Raw genomic sequence first — 21115 nt, forward strand, 5'->3', positions numbered from 1 at the left:
ACAGATGTAGAACTGAATCACAGGGAAGTTCAGTAAGTAGTGGTTGAGTGGCTGAGCTGGGGTTTGTACCCAGGCAACATGGCTGCAGCGCCTGTAGCAGAGGCTGCCAGTACCCCCAAAGTGTAAGGACCCCACATTTCTGTTCAGTGCTCTGGGGGTTCAGACCTCCCGCCCTGCACTTCACTCCCCCAAGAGAGTGAGCAGCTCCTTACATTTTGCAACCAAGGCACCTTCCTCGCCCCCTTCTAGTCCCGGGCTGCTGCCTGCCAGCCCCTGAACTCGGCTGTGTCCACCAGGGCTAGTGTGGAAGCCAAGGAGAAGTGCCCACGGGTCCACTGGGGAGCATCCCTCAACCGGAGACTGACAGGAGTGGGTGGCTCAACACCCCCGCTGCGATCAATGAGACAACTCGAGACACGTTCGACGTGGCCCCCGGAGCCCCCCACCACAGCAGGGGGGAGCTCCAGCTGCCACAGTGGTCATTGACTCCGTGGACGTTATTAACTCCCCCCCCTTTCCAACACCCCTTCCCCGCTCCCTCTCTCCCAGGTCTCCTGAAATCCTTTATCTGATAAACATTTTGCAGCAGAGTCCTTGCTTTGAGTCTGTGTGGTGAAAACTCAGGTTAAGTCAGAATCTAAAGTCCCACCCGTGACAGGTGACCACCAGCATCGCTTGTGCTTGCAAACAAAACAAGCACCAAAAGAAACCTGCATGTCCCCTAGCGGGCCCAGGCTGTGCCAGCCTTCCTGCGCGGGGGATGGCGGCTGTGAGAAGTCACGTACACGGGGCGCTCCGTGGGCCGCCACACTCAGACTTGCCTGCGAGATCAAGGTCCTCCAGTGTGGCCACGAGCAAGCATCCTCTCAAGGGTTGTCCGATTTCTTTTTCCAAGCCGCCTACCAGGAAGGGCATCTCTTTTTAAGATCAGCACAATGACTTTGTCGCTCGTGAGTTCTCAGACTTCAAGTTAAAACACTTCAAGCTGTGGGTTTTCTGTCTTGTGGGGTTGGGGGGGCGGTGTTGGTCACAGGTGGGGAAGGCAGGTGGCAGCCCACCCTGGACGCTGTGGTAGGTTCTTGTCGGGCTAGTTTTGCATGCGTTTACCACTAGGCTATTTTACCAGCCAGAGCCATCCCAACTCAGAGGGGTAACCCTCCAGGCCTGAGGGAGGCCCAGGATCAGGCCTCGGCAGGCCTGGGCTCTGCAACGTCAGCTGAAGCAATCTTTCACTGCAGAGGAAACACCGCACCTCAGACTTTGCTCTCTCCTCTTCACAGAGACACCCAACCCCCGGCCCTTTGTGAACATCTAATCTAATCCTGGCCCTTTCAGGTCCCCGCCCTGTCATTGTCCTCATTTCACACAGGAGGGACAGGAGTGGCAGTGGTTGCTCAGGGTCACCCAGCATCAGCCCCTTAGTGGAACTGGGACCCGAGCCAAAGTTTGCCTTCCTCACAGGCCGCTGCCTTTCCCAGCAGCGGGGGGTGGATGGAGATGCTGACTCTGCTGCATAATAAACAGCCCTCATTTCAGGGCCAGGGACACATGGCGTCTTGCTCTTGCTGACAGCCGCAACGGTGGTTCTGCCTGGGCTGCTTCACAGGCCTTCTCTATCTGGGCCTGTAGGACAAGTCCATCCCTGTGGCGAGAGAAAGTGCAAGGAGGCAGGAGAAACCCCACCTGTGTCTCTTCAAGCTCTCGCTCCATGTGATCTGTGTCCCTCTTGCTCACCCTCTAGTCACCAAACCACACCCCACGGCCAACTCCATGAGAGTAGGAACAGTTCATCCCTCTGTGGGGAAAGGAGGAAGGAGAGAACGACTGGAAACACCATGCTTGCCCGTGTCTGCCCTCTCGGACACAAATATTTACCTCCCTCCCTTCTCCCCACCTCCCCAGTGAAGACCTTTTATAAAGTCACATCAGGTCACAAGAGGCTTGGAGTCTGGGGTATTGGGATAGATTTGGCTTCATTTGTAAAATATCACAGATTTGGAAGCCTCTTCTCTGGGGTCTTGAACCATCTGGGCAGAACGGAATGTGCGCGGCTGCTTCAGTTCCCCTGGGGCAGTTGGGGAAGGGACAAGAAGACCAGCCAGACCAGTCAAACAGCAAGAGATAATGATAATGATGATAACACTAATGATGATGATGATAATAATAGTTAAGTAAATATTGTGCACTTCCTACAGTCGGCAGCATTAAGAACTGTGTCTTGTTTTATCTTTACAGCACCTCTTTACTATTATTTTATCCCATTCATTAGCATCATCAAGCAATTTGACAGATATGGAGGCTGAGGTTGACCTTGACTCCAATCCATGGGATCACTTACTTAACCACTGAGATAACTCCTCCTGGCTTACCCTCCCTCCCGGTTTATGATCTCGAGTTATTAACTCTTTAAGCTCTACAGCTGCTGTTTGACTTCTACTGCCTGCAGCACCATCTGAAGCTGTCCAACAGGCCCTCCGTGCCCTCCCCCAACAACCCCATTAATCTTTCCTTTCCCTCTCCCCTCAACCTACAGCTTGTCAGTCTGAGGAACAGCTTTGTGTTAATCTGAAAACAAGTTCAGTTATATAACAGAGATATTAACTAGTAGTGACTGAAATAAGATAGGAACACACTGCTCTTTCACATAAAGCTGCACACTAGTCAGTCTGGGGCTAAATGGCAGCTCTATAATCTTCAGGTGCTCTCGGGTCCCTTCCATCTTTTTTCAGTCCTCAATATGTACTTGCCTTCTCATGATACAAAATGGCCGCTATGGCACCTGCCATCATGTCTGCATTCCAACCAGGGAGAGCATATGAAGGGGAAATGAAGGGCATGTACCTTACTTTTAAGACCATTTCCTGGCACATATATACACACTGTTACGCTGACATGGAAGGTAGTCATTGGTTGTCCAATGGAAGCTGTGCAGAACAAGTTTCTAGGAGCATCTCATCAAGCCTACTGGTACCCAAGATTGGTTTTTAAATCAAGCCACGACCCTTAAATATGTGCTTGCTATGGGAAGGCACAGAAAGGGGTTTGGGAGAAGTCTGACTGGCTTCTTCTCTGGTCCCCAAGTTAGAGAAGGCTGTTCATGAAATGGGTTTGGAGCTTTGGCTTTTAGCCTCCACACCAGCAAACCTTCTAGAGGTTCTTTTTGACCACCCAGGTCACTGATAGGAGTCTCCATGAGCAGCCTTCTTGTTCTATCACCGTATACAGTGGAGTCATAGTTAATGTGTTCGGGTCACATGCTACAACTTCTTGGCTGTGTGATCTTGTGTAGATGACTTGACTCTCTGAGCTTCTTCCTTGGTGAGATGGAGGTCAGAACAGTACTGACTTCCGACCCATGGGTGAAAGGGTGGGGAGGTGACAGAAGAGAAGTGTTCGGCCTGCTACCTGGCTCAAGAGTGTGACACAGCATTGCACTAATAGCCCTGTTGCCAGTGAATTAAAAGCACTAGTGTGTGTCTTTAGCAATGATTTTAAAACAATACTATCCACTTGAAATAGAATATGAGTCCCATAGGGAATTTAAATTTCTCCAGTGGCCACATTAAAAAAGTGACAAGAACAGGTGAAGTTACATATTTAACTGAACCCAATATAGCCACATTATCATCACTTCAACATGTAATAAAGACTCTTTTTTCATTCATTGAGTCTTCAAGGTTGGGATGTCTTTCACAGGAACTGTCCTCCTCAGTTTGTTTCAACCACCGATCAGGGGCGCAGTCACGTGTGGGGAGTGGCTGCCATGTGAGAAAACCCCTCCTCTGCTTTTGTCTCTGTGGATAACCACAAACACATTATTACACACCCAGACCTCTGGCCCCTTGGCCATGGCTTCCAGCTGGCAGCTTTCAGAGTGTTTCTGGGTAACTGATCTTGGGAAAACATAAAGTGATACGTCTCCAGCCTCATGCACTCCCTCAGTCCTGGGCTGGCTGTTTTCAAAAGGTCCAGAGGGGAGGGTCTGCAAAGTCGCTGTAAAGTGTATGCAAATGCATAGGGAAAGTCTGGAGGGATTTTCACCAATTTGCGAACTGTGGAAATGAAGGACCATGACAAAGCTGACTTTGGTTTTATCAGTAATGTTTTTTCCTCAAGAGTGTAATTTTTCATCAAGAATATAATTATATGTTGCTTTTATCAGTCCAAGTCGAGAGAAAGAGAGAGAGAGCGAACACCATGACGTGCGAATAAACTCCCAAGACATTAAACTGAAAACTGGGCAGGTTTTGAGGGCCAACTGCCTGCATCTGCCCCGACATTTCCTAGTGTGCTATATTTTTGGCTCTCTGGACCTCAGTTTCTTCATCCATAAAAGGGCACTAATAGTGTGCCTTAAACATGGGTCGTTTTGAGGACGAAGCGAGGGTATGTGTTTGTTTGCTGTGGTGGCGTCTGGCACACGGGCAGGTCCAGGAACCTTCGCTGTGGTTCGCCAGGCAGGGGAGGGGGCAGGAAACGCTCTTGGTGACAACACACGGGTGTGTGACCTGGGAACTGAAGCCGACCTGCCCTGAGCTAGTGTGCGCGGCCTTGGTTTGACACCAATGCTAGCCGGAACAGCGGCAGCATCTTTGGGGCCCTCACTCGGACATCTCCCTGGGTGGGATTTGAACTCAGGGTTGCTTTCTGAGGCACCACCTGCCTAGCCACGTGCCCCCACCCCGCTTGAAGGTCTCTTCATGTGGGTGTTCTCATGGTGGGTGACGCTGGGAGCTGAGTTGCATGCCGGGAGCTCATTTGTGCTTTGAGCTTTAGGGCCCGCGTTTGCCAATCATGTTTTTCCATCCCTAAAATAGGGCCAAGATCATCAGCGCTCTGCATCGGACGGTTTCTTGGCAGCAGCCTCTGGGGCTCCATTAGACCCTCCTAGCTCATTTTAGTTTATCTTTCCTAACACATAGCTCATGAAAGCACCATGGAGCTCACAGGGCGCAGGTGGAGGCGGTTGGAGATGCTTAAGCAGTGCCAGACAACACGTGGGGTGAGGGGGTGTCAGAGGGGGGGAGAGAGACACCGAATCTGCTTACTTCAAGGGCCACGAGGGCCTTTGAGGACACAGGGACTGGGGCACAGGGTCTCAGGCGGGAACAGAGCTGCACAATGTGCGTCCTCACCTACTGTGCTGAGCCCCAGGCAGTGGGTGCTCACCCGGGGGAGGGCAGGTAAATGATCCAGCTTTTCTGTCTAAATGTGTTGCACATCTGGCGACCTGGAAACCTCTGGGTGGCTATTTTCGATTCACTGTCTGGCCGTTTGGGCCCATCCTCAGGGCTCTAGAGGAAGAAAAGGGGGAGGGGAAAAAGAGAAGTGGTGGTTGCTTGGAAGCAAAGGGAGAGAGTCAAAGACAGAGAGAGCAGCAAAAGATGGAAAGAGACACTGAGAGACATTCAGTTAGAGATGCAGACAGACAGCAGGTGCTGGAGAGAGAACTCCAAATAGACAAACGTACTGACAAGTTGAAAGAGAAAAAACTCACAGAGACACAACATAGAAACAAAGACAGACAAGACAGAGATTCACATAGAGAATCACATGGACAGAACCTGAGGACAAGAGACAACACAGACACATGCCTACAAGCGATCGACTCACCTAGAGATGGACAAGGAGTCCAGGGGACCAGAGAGTGACTGAGGGAGAGAGAGACCAGGAGACTGAGGCAGACACAAGCACATTCAAAGCAGAGAACAGAGACAAAGGAGAGAGACAAAAAGAAACAGGCAAAGAAACATTCACAAAGAGAAAGAAAATAAACTAGCAAACCCAGAGGAGTCGGCTGGATTTTCCCATCTGCCCAGAGGCCGCTGGGAGTCAGACTGTGTTGTTAGGCCTCACTGCAAAACATCACCTCAGAGGAAAGAGTGGGCTTTCAGAAATGTTTTTGATATCAGCAATTCTTCCCCAGATGAATTCTTTCATTCTTTTCTCTGTAGAGCCAGAAGTTTCTAAGAAGAGCCAAAGGCAGCGTGTTTATCTACTCTCCACAAACATTTAGCATCTGTGGTTTCTTTCTAACAGGAGAAAAAAAAATTTCCGGACGAGAATGTGGGTTTTTGATGAACGCTGTGGGGTGCAACCCAGGTGGCCATGTAGAAAGTGCTAGACCACGGAAGGAAATCCCCGTTACCCCCCTCCACGCCTAGGGGCAATTCACTTCCCAGAGTGTTTTGTGAGATGGAGCTGTGAAATCACATCTCCGGGAGAAAGATGCTGGGATCCATTATTGATGTCTGCTGTGGGCTGGGAGGAAGTCATCATGGCGAGGGCTTGCCATATATATCCCATCCCTGGCATCTAGAACCCATCTGAAATGTTGGCTCAGCCTGGGATAACGGTATAAATGACCCACAAACCATAGGTCTAAGCTAGAAAAGTTAGGACTCAAGTGGCATCCGGTGTCTGACCAGTGTTCTTGCTCATGGCCAAGACCGCCTGCCCCTTGGATTTCCCTGGCGCCCCTGGACTGAAGGAGTGTCTCCCCTGGGCCAGTCTTAGTATCTGCAATTCTGCAGCGACTGGACAGGCAGGGTGGGGCAGGGGAAGGCTGGGTTCAGGCCCGACATTCCCAGTTGTGACTGGATCTGCAGGAACCCGGAATGTGGATTTCTCTGTGCAATCTAATTCAGGATTCCCAGGCAGTTCTAGACATCACAGTCTCTGAGCAGAGGAGAGGAAAGGAGCATAGATGTCCTCAATGCCTGCATGAGCTTATTTGAGTCTGTGTAAGATCCTACAGCTCAGTGACTACCCCCAAAGTGAGGGGACAGGAATGACTGCGGGGAGGGGTGCCTCTCTTTTATAAAGGGTATAAGGAAAGGCCTCCCGGGCAAAGAGATTTGGCAACGTGAAGCAAAGGTGAAGGCAATGAGGGTGGTGCCGTGGGGATATTCTGGGACCATGTTCCAGGCCGTGGGAGCAGCCATGCAGAAGTCCTGAGGTAGGTGGTGCCTGGCACCTTTGAGGAGCCACAGGGGGCCAGGGCAGGTAGAATAAAGTTAGCGAAAGCCGGCGCTGGGGCGATGTGGTCGGAGGGCATCTGAGGCCAGCTCCCACAGGGGCCGTGGCTGGGTTAGGGGCTGGATGAGGCGGTCTGTCAGGGGGGTCACAGGCCAGAACTAACATTTCCAGAGGGTCCTCCTGACTGCTGGTCTCTGAGTAGGGCAGAGAAGCGGGGCTATCAGTGAGGGGGCCATGGTCCTAGCGGGGTGCTGGCCATGGCGGTGCATGGACCCGTAGCACAGAGATGGGGAGACAGGGCCCTTTCAGTTGCTAATGAACTGGGCGTGGGGTGTGAGAGAACAAGAGTCCAGGCTCATCAAAGCTGTGGCCCATTTGGAAAGATGACGCTGCTTCCTCTCCTGGACAGCAGGAAAGACGGGCTGAAGGGGAGCGGCAGGAATCCAGTGCTGGGCGTGGCGCTGGGATACCCGCGTCCAGCCCAGGGCGGTGCGGGGCTGCCTCAGGCGCGGGGCCTTGGTTTTTGCTCCTCCGGGCCTCTTATCTACTCGATGTTTCCATGCTTCCTCTTCCCTCCACAAACAGGTTTTCTTCCATTTCTTTTTCTACGTGGCTTAGCACGCAAACACCCAACCCCTCCTGATTCCACCACTGTCAGCCAGTTACTGCCGCTGTCTTCAGCTCATGCTTTAGAGCAGCATTGTTTAAAGTTACTGTAATGGTTTATTTTTCATCACTTTGTGCCCTTTTCCATCTCAGGTGTAACCCCCGTGGGCTGCCCGTCACCGACTCACCCGTGTGCCATCACCATAGTCCGCCCCTCCATTTTTGACCCCATTCCCCCCTCCACCCCCATAAAATATTAGAGCAGCCTTTTCCAAAGCGGGTGCCGAGGCACCCTGAGTGTCTGCAGCTACCCCACAGGGTGCTGTGGGAGAATTCACACGCTCCAGGCAAGCGAGTGACAGCTACATCTCAGATGCCTGCTCAGCTGCTAGGTCAGTGCTCAAGGTGGTTCAGGTTTCAGTAGGAGACTGCTCACGTTCCTTCCCACAGCGGCATGTCTTGCAAGCCGGGCTTCCTGAGGTGGCTGTAATAAAAAGCAAGCGCTACTTGAACACCAGTGTGGAATGAACTGATGCTAAGGTTTGAGAAAATTTGTGCCGTGCTCAACAGGCACACACGTGCCTTGGGTAGCAATTGTGGTTATTTAAGAGTGAAATAAAGAAACAAATGCTTTCAATTTCTCCTTCCGACGTCTGCTAAGTTGTTAGGTCACAAAGACGTGTTACGTGGTCTGGACTCACCTACTTAATGAACAGAACTGTTAGGTATCTCTCTGGCCTCGACTTCTTGCAAAAATGGCATCTGAAGGCCTGTGGAGACTTCCGTTTGGGAGTCTCTGGTTGGTTACTGCCGGCCAGTGTGCTGTGTGATTTTGCGTCGGGTGGCCATGGCTGACCCCCTCAGGGACCTACCTGGTCGCGAGACATCCACAGAGGGAGTTTTGGGCAGGCAGGGCAGCAAATCAGTGTTTGTTTTCACTAGATGCAGCCACGTGCCTTCAATATTTGTGTCCCCATCTTGAATTCAGGAGCCCCCCAGATTATGGCCCTGACTGGGGAAGGCAAGGCCTAGCACCGAAGAAACAGGGTTGCAAGCTACTTTGGTGCACTGCTCACGGGCTGCTCAGCCACTCAGATGTGCCCACCAAGGAATGTGACCTTGGAGTTAGCAAACCCGCTGGGAAGCCGAGAAATGGCGGGGCTGGGGTTGGCGCGCAGGACTGGCCAGCCTCCAGGGCCAGCAGGGCAGTGAGGTCAGCAGGAGCAGCTACAGACGCAGCAGGCAGGGCTCAGGAGAGGAGCAGCCTGCGCCTGGCAGGGCTCTGGCGGGTGTCCCTGCCGTGCCTCTTCTGCTGTGCCTGTTTCCAGACCTGGTTCGCCCTCCGTCCTGTAACTGTGAGCACGCGGTGCTCCCTGTAATCAATTCTTTTTGTTGAATTTAGCCAGCGTATGCATCTATGCCTGTGATGCTGCTAAAAACGGCACAGATTCTGAAACACACCTTGTTCACTTATTGCTTGGAAAGATTGCTTATGAGATGCATCATATTCAGAAGCTGTATTTGCTGAGTTTAAAAAACACCAACAAAAATAACCCTGATGTCCACTCCAGCCAGGCCATGAAATAAAACCGTATCAGCTCTCAGAAGCAGTGTGAACCTGAGTTCTACTTTATCTGGGACATGTTTTGGCTGATACCTGTTTTCTGCCATAATTACTACCAGTCCCTTGTTTCATCCCCCAAATATTGGCAACTGAGTGATAAGATACATGGTTGACTTACCACAAGCCTCTGGGCCCCTCTTCCCACAATATAGGCATTCCTTGTCTCAAGAAATTACTATCTGAAAGTTAGCTTTAATTATTCTCCCCTTTTCTCTGTAGCTTAAAACACCAAACAATGTATTACTTGGTTTTACATTTTGGAACTCTATATAGATGGGCTCACATTGTTGGCAATGTTTTGTGACTTGTGTCTTCCACTCAGTGTTGGTATGTGAGATTTAGGTTTTCTGTTGCAAATTGCTGCAGTTGATTCCTCCCCCCCCCCCCTATATAATGTTCCACAACACAGGGTATCCATTCGCCTGTTGATGAACTTGGGATTTTTTCCATGTTTTGTCATTATAAACAACGCTGCAAGGAATCTATATTTCCTGGTGGATCTGGGTAAACATTTGTGTAGGGCTCATCCCCAGGAAAATTGCCAACTTCTTTATACATAAAACCAACTTTTAAATTAGGTCTGGCCAAAACCTTTTCCAGAAAGGAGGAACCTAATTGTGTTTAGTGTCCTAAGGTCACTGAAACAAATGGCTACAAATTTGGTGACTTAAAACAACAGAAATGTCTGTTCTCTCCACTGGAAGCCAGATGTCTGAAATCAACATCACTGGACTGAATTCAAAGTCTGAGGGAGCTGAATCCAGAGGCTCTCGGGAAGGACATTTCCTGGACACTTTCAGCTTCTGGTGGCTCCAGGCCTTCTTTGGCTATGACCATGTATTCACATGACTTTCTGTCTGTGAGCACAAAACCTCATGGGTTTCTTCTAAAGACACTTGCAATTGTATTTAGGCCCAACGGGATAACAGCCCTGGTACGATTCTTAATTTAAGCACATTTTTGCCATAGAAGATAACAGATTTGGGGGATTAAACTCTGGTCTCCTGGGGGGCTATTTTTCAGTCCTTCTTACCCCAAGCAACGGGCAGGCCTTCCAGTCCTCATCCAAAGCAGCCCTATCCAAGAAGTGGGTGCTATATAGGCAGAGTGGGCAAGGAGTGGGGGTGTGGTTCTGTGTGGTGTCTTTGTCTTTTGCTGATTGAGTGGGCCCACAGGTATCTCCTAGGCTACCCAGGCTTGGTCCGTTGCTCTAGCATTGCTATGGTGTAGGTGTCTGAACTCTCCAGTCAGACTGATAGATGACCTGGGGTTTGAGGGGTCGTGGGGCTGAGGGCGAGGAAGAAGGCACTCTCCTGGTTCCAGCCATGTGTTTCTCAATTAGCTGGTAAGTTGGGGCTCAGGCTTAGGCTCCTCCTGACTGCCTCTACTCATTTCCTAGCTTTCACAAGTTTGTGGTACTCTAGATTTTTCTCTATTTAATAGACTGATAACCATGTATATGTATGTGTATATGCTAATATATGTGGATAAATATATAGGTATGTTAATATGCCACGTAACTGTGTATATGTGACTGTCTTATTTTTGCAAAATGGACTTATCCTTGACTTAATATTCTGCAATACTCTTTCCCTTAACACAGATACATTTCCATATCAGTGCATCAGGCGTGAGCTAAAACGCTCCCTTGTTCTCCTGCAATACTCATTAACCCCCTCATTCAACAAATGCCTCTTTTGAGTTTATGCACAAATGCTCAGCTGTGTGCCACGAAGGGAATTAAACAGAGGAATGACATCAAGAGGGAAAACAGAACCAGTTTTACTCTGTCTAGGTCATCTGGAATGAAATATGTTGTCCTCCCTCCTTGTACCTCCCAGTCCCCACCAGGAAAAGGAGGGGGTGAGATGTCCCCAATGGTGGCCAAGATTGCCTTTTCACTTTTTTAAAAAAGATTTATTTTTTTTATGCTTACAGAACTGGGGTACAGACCAGAGGTGAGAGGATTCACCAGAGACAGAGTGGGGAGCAGAACAGGCAGATGGACAAAGTACACTGCCGAGGGGAGCAGCGGGCGGGCCAGGAGAGGTCTGACGCGCCTTGTGGTCACCTCCGGGGCAGGGATTGAACTCGCGCTGAAGTGGCTTTAGCTTCCTAGTGCTGTGCTTTTACCTGTTGTGCCACCAGGAAGGGCCAGCCGTTTGAAATTTTAAGCATTTATTTTTGAAATAGGTATGGCATCCAAGCTCTTGGGGTTCAAAGGGGGGAAGGGACACTGTAGCCAAGTTTCTCTTCTATTCCACACCTTATTTTCTCTCTACAGAGAAACCCACCCTCCCTCCCTTCCATCCTTCCAGAGACAGTGGTGGCAAGTTGCACGTGTAACTTGCCTTCTTTTTTCATTTTTACAGTGGATTTAAGATTTTATTTTGTTTTTTAAAAAGATATATTTATTTATTTGTATAAGAACTGGGGTGTAGGCCAGAATGCAGGGGCGTGAGAGGATTCACCAAAGACAGAGTGGGGAGCCGAGCAGGTGGGTCTACGGAAAAAGACTGCTAAGATGAGCAGCAGGTGAGGCAAGAGAGGCCTGCTGGGCCACGTGGGTCAGCTCCCTGTAGGGACTGAACTCAGGTCACAGTGGTGACAATGCTGAGACTGAACCCCTAGGACACCAGGGAGCCCTATTTTATTTGATCTTTTGATTAAACTTAAAGAAATTTCCTTCTATCATTGTTCATTTTTATGCAATAATTGACTTCTCTCCTCGGGTGTTGCCCCCATAGTTCTCCCACCACCACAGCACCCTGAACTGTCACCACAGTGCCTGTGTCCTTCCCACCCCCAGAGGACCCCTCCCCCCCAGGTTGAATGCCTCAGATCTATAGTTTGCCTTATTTTTTGTCTTTTTCTAACCCTTTGTTCAGTTCCTCCATGTTTCTTCTATAAGTCAGACCATCCAATGTTTTTTTCTTTAATTCCCTTTCTGGCTTTTTTCACTGAGCACTGATTCTTTTTAGTTCCATCTATGTTGCTGCTGATGGCATACGTTTGTCTTTTTGATCACTGAGTAATATTCCACTGTGTAATATACCCCATTTTCTTGATCCACTGGCCTGTATGGGGGCAGTGAGGTTGTTTCCATATCTTAGCTACTGTAAATAGTGCTGCCATAAATGGAAGAGTGTAGGTTTCCTTTCGAATTAGTGTGTTTGTCTTCTTAGCCCTTTTTGACTTTGTCTTTTCCTACTCAACAGCATCTTGAGGTGACAGCTCCTGCAGTGCTGAAGGAGCACCCTCATTCTTGTTCTGCAGCTGCCTAGCTCTCTGTCACCTCTTGGTTCCAGTGCTGGACGCTGGGAGCTGGATACATCCTATGGCCGGGAGGCTGTTCCCATTCTGTTATTCCAAGACGCTTTCCTGGCTTGATGATGGCCTGCTCCCCCTTGTTCCTGTGGCCAAGTGGGTCAGCGGTGGGCCTGAGGTCCTGTGGCCCACACACATTCCCACCCACATGGGATATCCTCGCCCCAGGCCTGTGCCCACACACCCCGGCAGACAGGCCCACTCTTGGTCGCAGAATGAAAGTACTTGTTTTAATGAGTACCTCTATGAGCCAGGCAGTCTAGTGGGCATTTATCAGTTAATGTTTAAGTCTATGACAAGCCTACTGAACAGATTTTATTCCCATTTTATGGAGGAGGAGACTAGCTCCGAATGGGGAAGTGAGCTGGAGAATGGGGAAGCCTACATTTGAACCTGTTGCCTCCAGTTTCCCTTAGGCCTGGGGGTCCCCGGGTCATTGAGTCATCAGCCCCCAACATGTGCAGGCTGGGAGAATCTGAGTGATGCTTTCTGTAGATGAGGTATTACTGGTCTAGGGGCTAGGGAAAGAGAGCAGCCCGATTGCCATTTTGGAGCTGAAATCTTTGGAGAAAAAACAATCTAAACAAACAAACAAATGAAAACAAGCTAGTAAGATGGGCGATAAGAACTGTGGAGACATAAAATGAGGTGGTGGGCAGTGCCTGGGGGAGTTGGGGGCCATATTAGGTAGGGAGAGGGTCTGAAATGAACCTTAACTGGGATCTGAATGTCAGCACACAAATAGGTGGCAGGAAGGGGAGGGCTCCGGGCAGAGGAAATGGCACGTGCAAAGGCCCTGAGGTTGCATCAAACTTGGTGTGTTTAGGGAGCAGGAGGAATGCCAGTGTGGCCGCAGCAAGTGCCACGGAAAGTGGTTGGCGATGAAGCTCAAGTGGCAGGCGGGGCCAGATCACAGAGCTGCTTGCTGGCTTGTCGAGACTTGTGGCCTGACGTAGGGGATGTATTTTCTCAGGTTGTTGTTTGGAGAAAAGCCTGTGAGTTGGCAAGAGAGGACGCAGGGGACGTGGAAGGGAGGCTGCCGCCTTCACCTGTCCTGAGGCTGAGGCCAGCTGGACAATGGGAGCTGTGAAGACTAAGAAGAAAACAGATGCGGGAGACATTGTGAAAGGAGACTGGACAAAACCGTACTCCAATGCTGATGAATTATAGTTGGGTGATGGGAGAAACAGAAGAGTTGGTTTCTGGCTCCAGCAACAGTAGATGATTGTATTTACCGAGATGGGGGAAGCGGCGGTTTTAGTGAGAGTGGTCAAGAAGTGAGGAGGATGGAGGGGAGACCCACTTTGAACTTGGATGTCTGCTCGCTCATCAGACATCAGCGGACATCTCCGTTAGCAGGTGGATGATGGGTCTGGGGCTCAGGCAGACACGGGCGCCCTCCTGTTGGTGCTATTTACCGCCACAAGTCTGGATGAGACTGTGAGGGGAGTGAGCGAAGACAGACCTCTCCTCAAAAGACAGGAAAGGGACATGAGACATGTCACCCAGGATGGGCAGCTGTGGCGGGAAGCTTTAAAATGCCCCCACGGACCTTGCTTTCTAGTGCACACTGCTGTGCTGTCCTCCCTCCTGGAGGTGGGAGCTACTGTGCTTTGAACACCTGCGATGAAGGATTTCATGGCCATGGTTCCCTTGCATAATGGTCTCACTTCAGACGGTTTCTATTGACATTCTCCTTTGCTGGTTTTGATGAAGAAAGCGACCGTGTAGAGAAGCCCACTCAGCAAGAAATGAGGGGTGAGCTCTAGCCAACAGCCAGCAGCTGAGGTCTGCAGACTGCCAGTCCATCAGGAATTGGGTCCTGACCGCTATGTGAGCCTGGAAGCAGACCTTCCCCACTTGAGTCCCAGATGAGACCCAGCCGTGGCCGACATCTTGATTGTAGTCTTGAAGCAGCTAAGCTTTTGGATTCTTTCTTTCGTTCTTTTTTTTTTTAGATTTATGTATTTGTGCATACAGAACTGGGGTACAGGCCAGAGGTGCAGGGACGGTGAGAAGATTCACCAGAGACAGAGCGGGGAGCAGAACAGGCAGATCTATGAAGCACACTGCTGAGGGGAGCAGTGGGCGGGCCAGGAGAGGTCTGCCGCGCCCTGTGGTCACCTCCGGGGCAGGCGGGGATCGAACTCGTGCGGAAGTGGCTTTAGCTTCTCATGCTGTGCTTTAACCCTCTGTGCCACCTGGGAGGGCCCCCCCTTTTAAAAAAAGATTTATTTATTTATGCATAGAGAACCAGGGTACAGGCCAGAGGTGCAGGGGTGGTGAGAGGCTTCACCAGAGACAGAGAGGGGAGCAGAGCAGGCAGATCAACCAAGTATACTGCTGAGGGGAGCAGCGGGCAAGATGCAGAGGTGGATGTGGGTCACCTCCAGGACCAGAATCGAACTGGCACTGAAGTGACTGTGGCCAGCTTGCAGTGCTGCGTCCTAACCGATTGCACCAACAGGGAGGGCCAACTTTCTGGATTCTTGACCACAGAAATTGTAAAGCAGTAAACCTGTCTTGCTTTAAACTGCTAACTTTGTGGTAATTTGGTTACCGCCGTGTATAATAATACAGCAGCAGGGGATCATTTTGGAATATTAAAAGATTTATATTACTCTTACATTTGAATATACGTAAATCTGTATGTAATGTGCTTGACGAGTGATCTATTTCTTTGCAGTCATTGCCAGGCATTGAATATCGGATGTTTAAGAGATTTATTTTAAGTACTGCAGATTCTTGAATAGCATGGTTACACGAACTATATTTTTGTTTTAATTTAGTGAGAGAAAAAGAACACTTGCTGATGTTGAACAAAATCACATTATCCAAAAACCTGGTTTCATTGACATAAAGTCACCATTTCCAAGAACCTATCAATGGCATTAATTGAGTCCTATTTAGTAGGACTTACTTAGAAAGTTAACGTTTGTAGCTTCATTTAAAATGTTTATTTTAGAATATTATTTTAAGTTTATCACTGGTATTTTACCTTTTGATTTCGAAAGAATTTCGTAGGTGATTTCATTTAACAGAAAAACAATAAGACACGCTAGGAGGAAAATAACTTTGAAAAGGAATAAATAGCGTTAACGTAATTTAACATTTGCTTTAATTTAAATTTATCATGAATATATATATATTCAAGTTTTATATACTTCGATGTATATAAAATACTTTTGATATCATTTCATTTTTCTCTTTTTTCATTTTTTATCTCTTTAAGTCATCACTGTCAATAGCACCAATATTGTAGACAAACCTGGATTATAACATGATGAGTGATTTTGCTAGAATGAAAGCGCAATCAAGAAATTGCATAGGCTGCACATACAGTAATAGCATGTTGAAGTTTGTTTAGACGTATCATTACAACTCCCAGACCTGCACAGTCATAATTTAATTCAGTCACCTTTGCTATTTTGCCAGGTTTCAGACTTACAAAAGCATTGCTTCACACATGTATGTTCGCTTTGTTTTAATGAAGATATATTTGGTAAACTAGGAAGTTTATGAAATATTTTATTTGAAATTTTGTAAGCTTGATTTGTACCAAACAGACTTTGAAGCCTGTCGCCAGTGAGCCTGCCTTTGCACTCCCAGCCTGGGTCCTGGGGAGGTCGAGTCAGGAGAGTTCAAGGTCATTGAGCAGCTGGATGGGGCTGAGAGTCAAACTCCTCTCTGCCTGACTCCTTCTGGACTGTGTGAGCGGTATCAGCTCATAGTCCACCTCAGGAGGCCCACAGAAGCTGGGGTACTCAGTGATGCGGCTAGGAGAGGCTAGGGAATTTGGGGGGGACCGTCTAAACGGAAAATGCATTATAATTAAATGAATAAATTATTTAAAATTTCTGAATACTGACCATACAGCATGAGAGTCTGCAGAGAGCCCTTCTCAGAGCAGGGGCCAATGCAACTACATGCCATATGCCATATGCTATTGGTCGGGGGGGCTTCCTGGAGGTGGTGACATTCATCCTTCCACCCCACTTACAGTGGCTGGGAAGAGTGGAAAGAAGGGGCGTGAGCAAATAGGAAAGATGAAAGCCATCTTTTTTATAGCACTGTCCTTTAAAAAAATCTACTTAAATAAAAACGTGAGTCATTGAAAGAAAAAGAATTGAGAAAATAAGAGCATATGTGCCATACAGATATGGAAAGTTTGTGGTGAGTCATTTGAATGATGGGGGTTTGGGAAATTGCTGGCTGGGTGTGTGCATTGATAAGTGTGGAATTGCGCGCGTGTGTAGGTGAGTCTGTATAAAATTTTGGATCAGTGAAAATGAATGTGAGTCTGTCTGAGCATGAGTGTGTGAGATATTTGTTGTGTGTGTGAAGGTGGAAATGCGAACCTGTGTGATTATTGTGCATGGCGGGGTGTCAGTGTGGATGTGTACACAGGCGTAAATCTCTCTTATCCTGAGCTTTTCCAAGAAGAGGTCTGGGTTATGGACTTCTTTGCACTGGAAACATTTCTAGTGCCCATGTATATATCAGCTATGGCCTGGCGAGCTGCATAACAAGCTGCTCCCGATTTAAAACAGGGAAAAGGAGAAAGATTACTAGTGCAATAGACACATGGTTCTCTAAAGATGCTGAAAATGTTCGAAAATTGATTGTAGTGATGCTTACAAAAATGTGAATAGTCTATTTTTAAAAAGGCCATCGAAATGTACTATGCAAACGGGTGAATTTTATGGTACGTGAATTCTACATCAGCACAGCTATTCAGAAGCAAGAATGGGGCCCTCCCCGGGGCGCAGTGAGTTAAAGCGCAGCAAGCTGGCCACAGGAGCTTCACTGGGGGTTACAGCCCCGCCCCTGAGGTGACCACATGGCTCAGCAGACCTCTCCTGACCCGCCCGCTGCTCCCCTCAGCTGTGGACTTCGTTGATCTGCCTGTTCTGCTCCCCGCTCTGTCTCTGGTGAATCCTCTCACCGCCCCTGCACCTCTGGCCTGTACCCCAGCTCTGTATGCATAAATAAATAAACCTTTAAAAAAGAAATAAAATAAAAATCATAGGAAGAACCAGAAAACGCATTTAAGAAAAACAACCAAAAAAGCAAACGCAGCAAACATTGATTTTCTTGCTCTCCTGGAATCACCTGGGCTTGGCTGAATTCAGGTTTGTCCCACATGTTTCTCGTACAAGTCTTTCATCCTTTAGATCAGCAACTGCTCTGACATGTTCCTTTCACAGTGAAAAGCAGAAACACAAAGGAGCGAGCAGACACAGGTAAAGTGCTAAACGCCTTGGCTCAGAGCTAGCTCACTTCTTTTGCTGACTCCAGGGTCCCCTCCCCCCAGCATACGGCTGACTCCAACATCAACAGGGGCAGTGTCCTTGCCTGACTCTCCTGCCCTTCGGGTCCTACAGGAGAAGGGAGTGAAGAGCCGAGCTGATAATCGAATCCTGCACACAAGTGCAGCACATGGGCCCTGCCCCTTGAGGGATCTGGTTGATCGTAGAGTCGGCCCAAATTAGAAGATGGGAGCTGTCTATTCCTGTATCTTATTTCCTCTGGCTTCTCTCTTCCTCATGTCTCTCCCTGTCTCAGGACTCTCTCGCCTGTGAAAGCTGTCTTGTTTCACTCTGAGTCAAACCCAGATGAGAAACCCAGCCTCCTTGCGATTTTTGAGAAAAAATCGTCACACTCAGCATGGAGTACATTTGGCAACTTTGCTCAAGGGTTCTAAGGAATGATTGCAGGCATATTGCACAAGCTTCTGTTTTAAGTATGGCTCCCCCCACCCAAGCCCATCTTTGCTTGGACACTTCAGGGAAGACTTCCTAGAAGAGGTGACACTTGGCCAGATCTCGAAAGTTGAGAAAGAGTTGGTCACAAGATGGGAGAGAAAGAAAAGTCCAGGGAGAGGAAACAGAATCGATAACGTAAGGAAACACTGGCGTAACGGAGAAAATGCAGGCAGCGGGAGTGGCTGGAGTGGAGTGGGGGAGGATCCCAGGCTAGAGTGTTCCACTGGGCTTTGAAGTGGCTGCCCTGTGTCCCACTAAACTGCTTTTGCAGAATGACTTTCCCCTGATGGGTCTGAGTTATCATTGGTCACAAGATATTTTTGTGTAAGATTTGGAAGGCAGCAGTGAAACCAAAGCCATATTTTTCCTTCTCCAAATGTTGCTGTAGGATGTGAAGAACTGTGGACAAGATTCCAATTGGTGCTCTTAGGCCTCTTGGTTCCAAGCTCATCCTCCCAGTTTCCAGTCTGTCCTTGCTCTTATTCTCGACAGCTGATCTCAGCAATTCTGAGACAAGCTCGTTGAATAGATTTCTCTGCCAGCATCCTTAATTGTGGGTCATCCAATCCTTGAGGTCAATCCTTTCTTCTACAGCAGTGGGTCACTGGTGGGACTCACAGAGCCAGGCTCATAAAAGACCTTTGACTACTACACTGAGGAATTCAGGCTTCTCCTTCTATGGGTTTTCTCAGATGTATTTGAGGTCCAAGGTAGCAACATGTCCAGCCTCCCTTGCAGCTAGGTAGGACCACGTGATGAAATTTTAGCCAATAGAATGTAAGCTCAAGTAAAGTGTGCATGTCCAGGCCTAGCTCCCCAAATACTTCCCCATACACTCTCGACCCCTCACTCCTACAGCCCGCCAACTGAAGGCAGGAAGTCAGTGGTGGGCTGAAGGCCTGGAGAGGTTCAGGTGGACCCGGTGGAAGGAGTCTGGGTCCCTGAATAATACTTTGTTCTTAAAGTCACTGAGATTTATAATTGCTTGCTAGAGTAGGTAGCGGATTTTTGTGAAAACAGCCACCTCCTCAGTTTTAACCGCAACCATATACTATCTACACGATTATTTGAGTTTATCCTGAAAAAACAAAAACAACCACCCAAATATGCTCTTGATTATCTGAATTTATTTAAAACAAGATTTTGTATCATTCATAAGTAGAAAAGTCACCCACACATGGTAGAGAGAAGGTTAAAAAAAGTAGATGCATGAAAATCCAGTGATGGTATGAGGCTATATCTTAATCCTGTTGAGGGTTCTGGAGTGTGAGGTCAGCTTTCACTTTGTTATCAAGGAGATGGACAGATATTTGATAGATGTTAAAGGAAGGCAAACGCCAGACCTGGATGTTCTCTTTGATGTTCTTTAACTACCAAACATCATCTCATTGCATGCGATGACGCTACCTGAGGGGGGAAAAGCTGATGAACCATTTTTGAAACATCCCTTCTTATGGAAAATTTCAAACACATGCATAATGCAATGAGGAAAGCAATACAAATCCCCAAGCATGCATCACCTAGCATCATAAAGCTATCAGCTATCAGCTTTTTGCCATTTTTGTACACCTATTACCCATCCCCATTCCTTTTCCCCCCTCTATTTAAATATTTCTAGAATATTTTAAAATAAATCCCAGACATCATGTAATTTCACCGACAAATATGTCAGTATTTACTTTAATGAACACATTAAAAAAATTCGCAATACCATTATTGCACTTTAAAATGAGCAATTCCTTGTGATCATTTAATACTCAATCTTTGTTCAATTTGACCACAAAAGTGATTTCTCTACAGTTCCCTTGTTCAAGTCTGGTCCTAAACAAGAGCTCACATGACATTGGCTGAGGTGTGCTTAGTCTATGTATCCCTGCGGTGAACTGATTGCAGTGAGTGGACTTTGCAGCATCTCCTATTGAGATGTGATGTCTATTTCCTCACCGTGCAAGCTGGGTTTGATCACATGACTTGCTTTGGCCAAGAGGCTGCAGCAGAAGTGATGCTGAGCGACTTCTGGTCTGGGCCTTGACATGCCTCGTCTCGGCCCCCGACCTCAGCTAGCAAGCAAGCCCAGGCGCCTGCTGTGGGTTGGAGGTCACATAGGGAGGGCTTTCCCATGCGAGGCCCTTCCAGACCAGTTGACCCCACTGACCTCCTAACTGTCCATAGATGCGTTAGCAAGTCCAGCTCAGATCAATGGAACCCATTAGACCGGATCAGAAATGCCCATCCGACCGCAGACTCATGAGAACAACAAACTGTTATTTTAAATTGAGGCATTCAAACGTGGCTTATAACACAAGCATTATTGTGGCAAATAAATGACTGTATGAACCTATGAAATATTTCCTCCTTTTTAAAGATGTCTGTTACTTGCTAAAGTACCAAGCCACTGGTTCTTTAGTTTTTGAATTCTCGATTTTTGATAATTCTATACCAATGCTTCTAATGTTGGTCGCCCTATTTCTGGCAAATGGTAGTTAATCTAGAGGTTGGCTGAGCAGGCACATGATGTTTGACTATCTATGTGGAAATGGTTAAGATTGATTAGTGCGGCCCTCCCTGGTGGCGCAGCGGGTTAAAGCGCAGCACTGAGAAACTTAAGCCACTTCCGCATGAGTTCGATTCCCGCCTGCCCCAGGAGGTGACCGACATGGCACGGCAGACCTCTCCTGACCTGCCCGCTGCTCCCCTCAGCAGTGTACTTTATCGAGCTGCCTGTTTTGCTCCCCACTCTGTCTCTGGTGAATCCTCTCACCCTCCGCATCTCTGGCCTGTACCCCAGTTCCATATGAATAAATAAATCTTAAAA

The sequence above is a fragment of the Condylura cristata genome, unplaced genomic scaffold, assembly GCF_000260355.1.
Source record: "Condylura cristata isolate star-nosed mole 26May11 unplaced genomic scaffold, ConCri1.0 scaffold00029, whole genome shotgun sequence".
NCBI classification, from domain to species: Eukaryota; Metazoa; Chordata; class Mammalia; order Eulipotyphla; family Talpidae; genus Condylura; species Condylura cristata.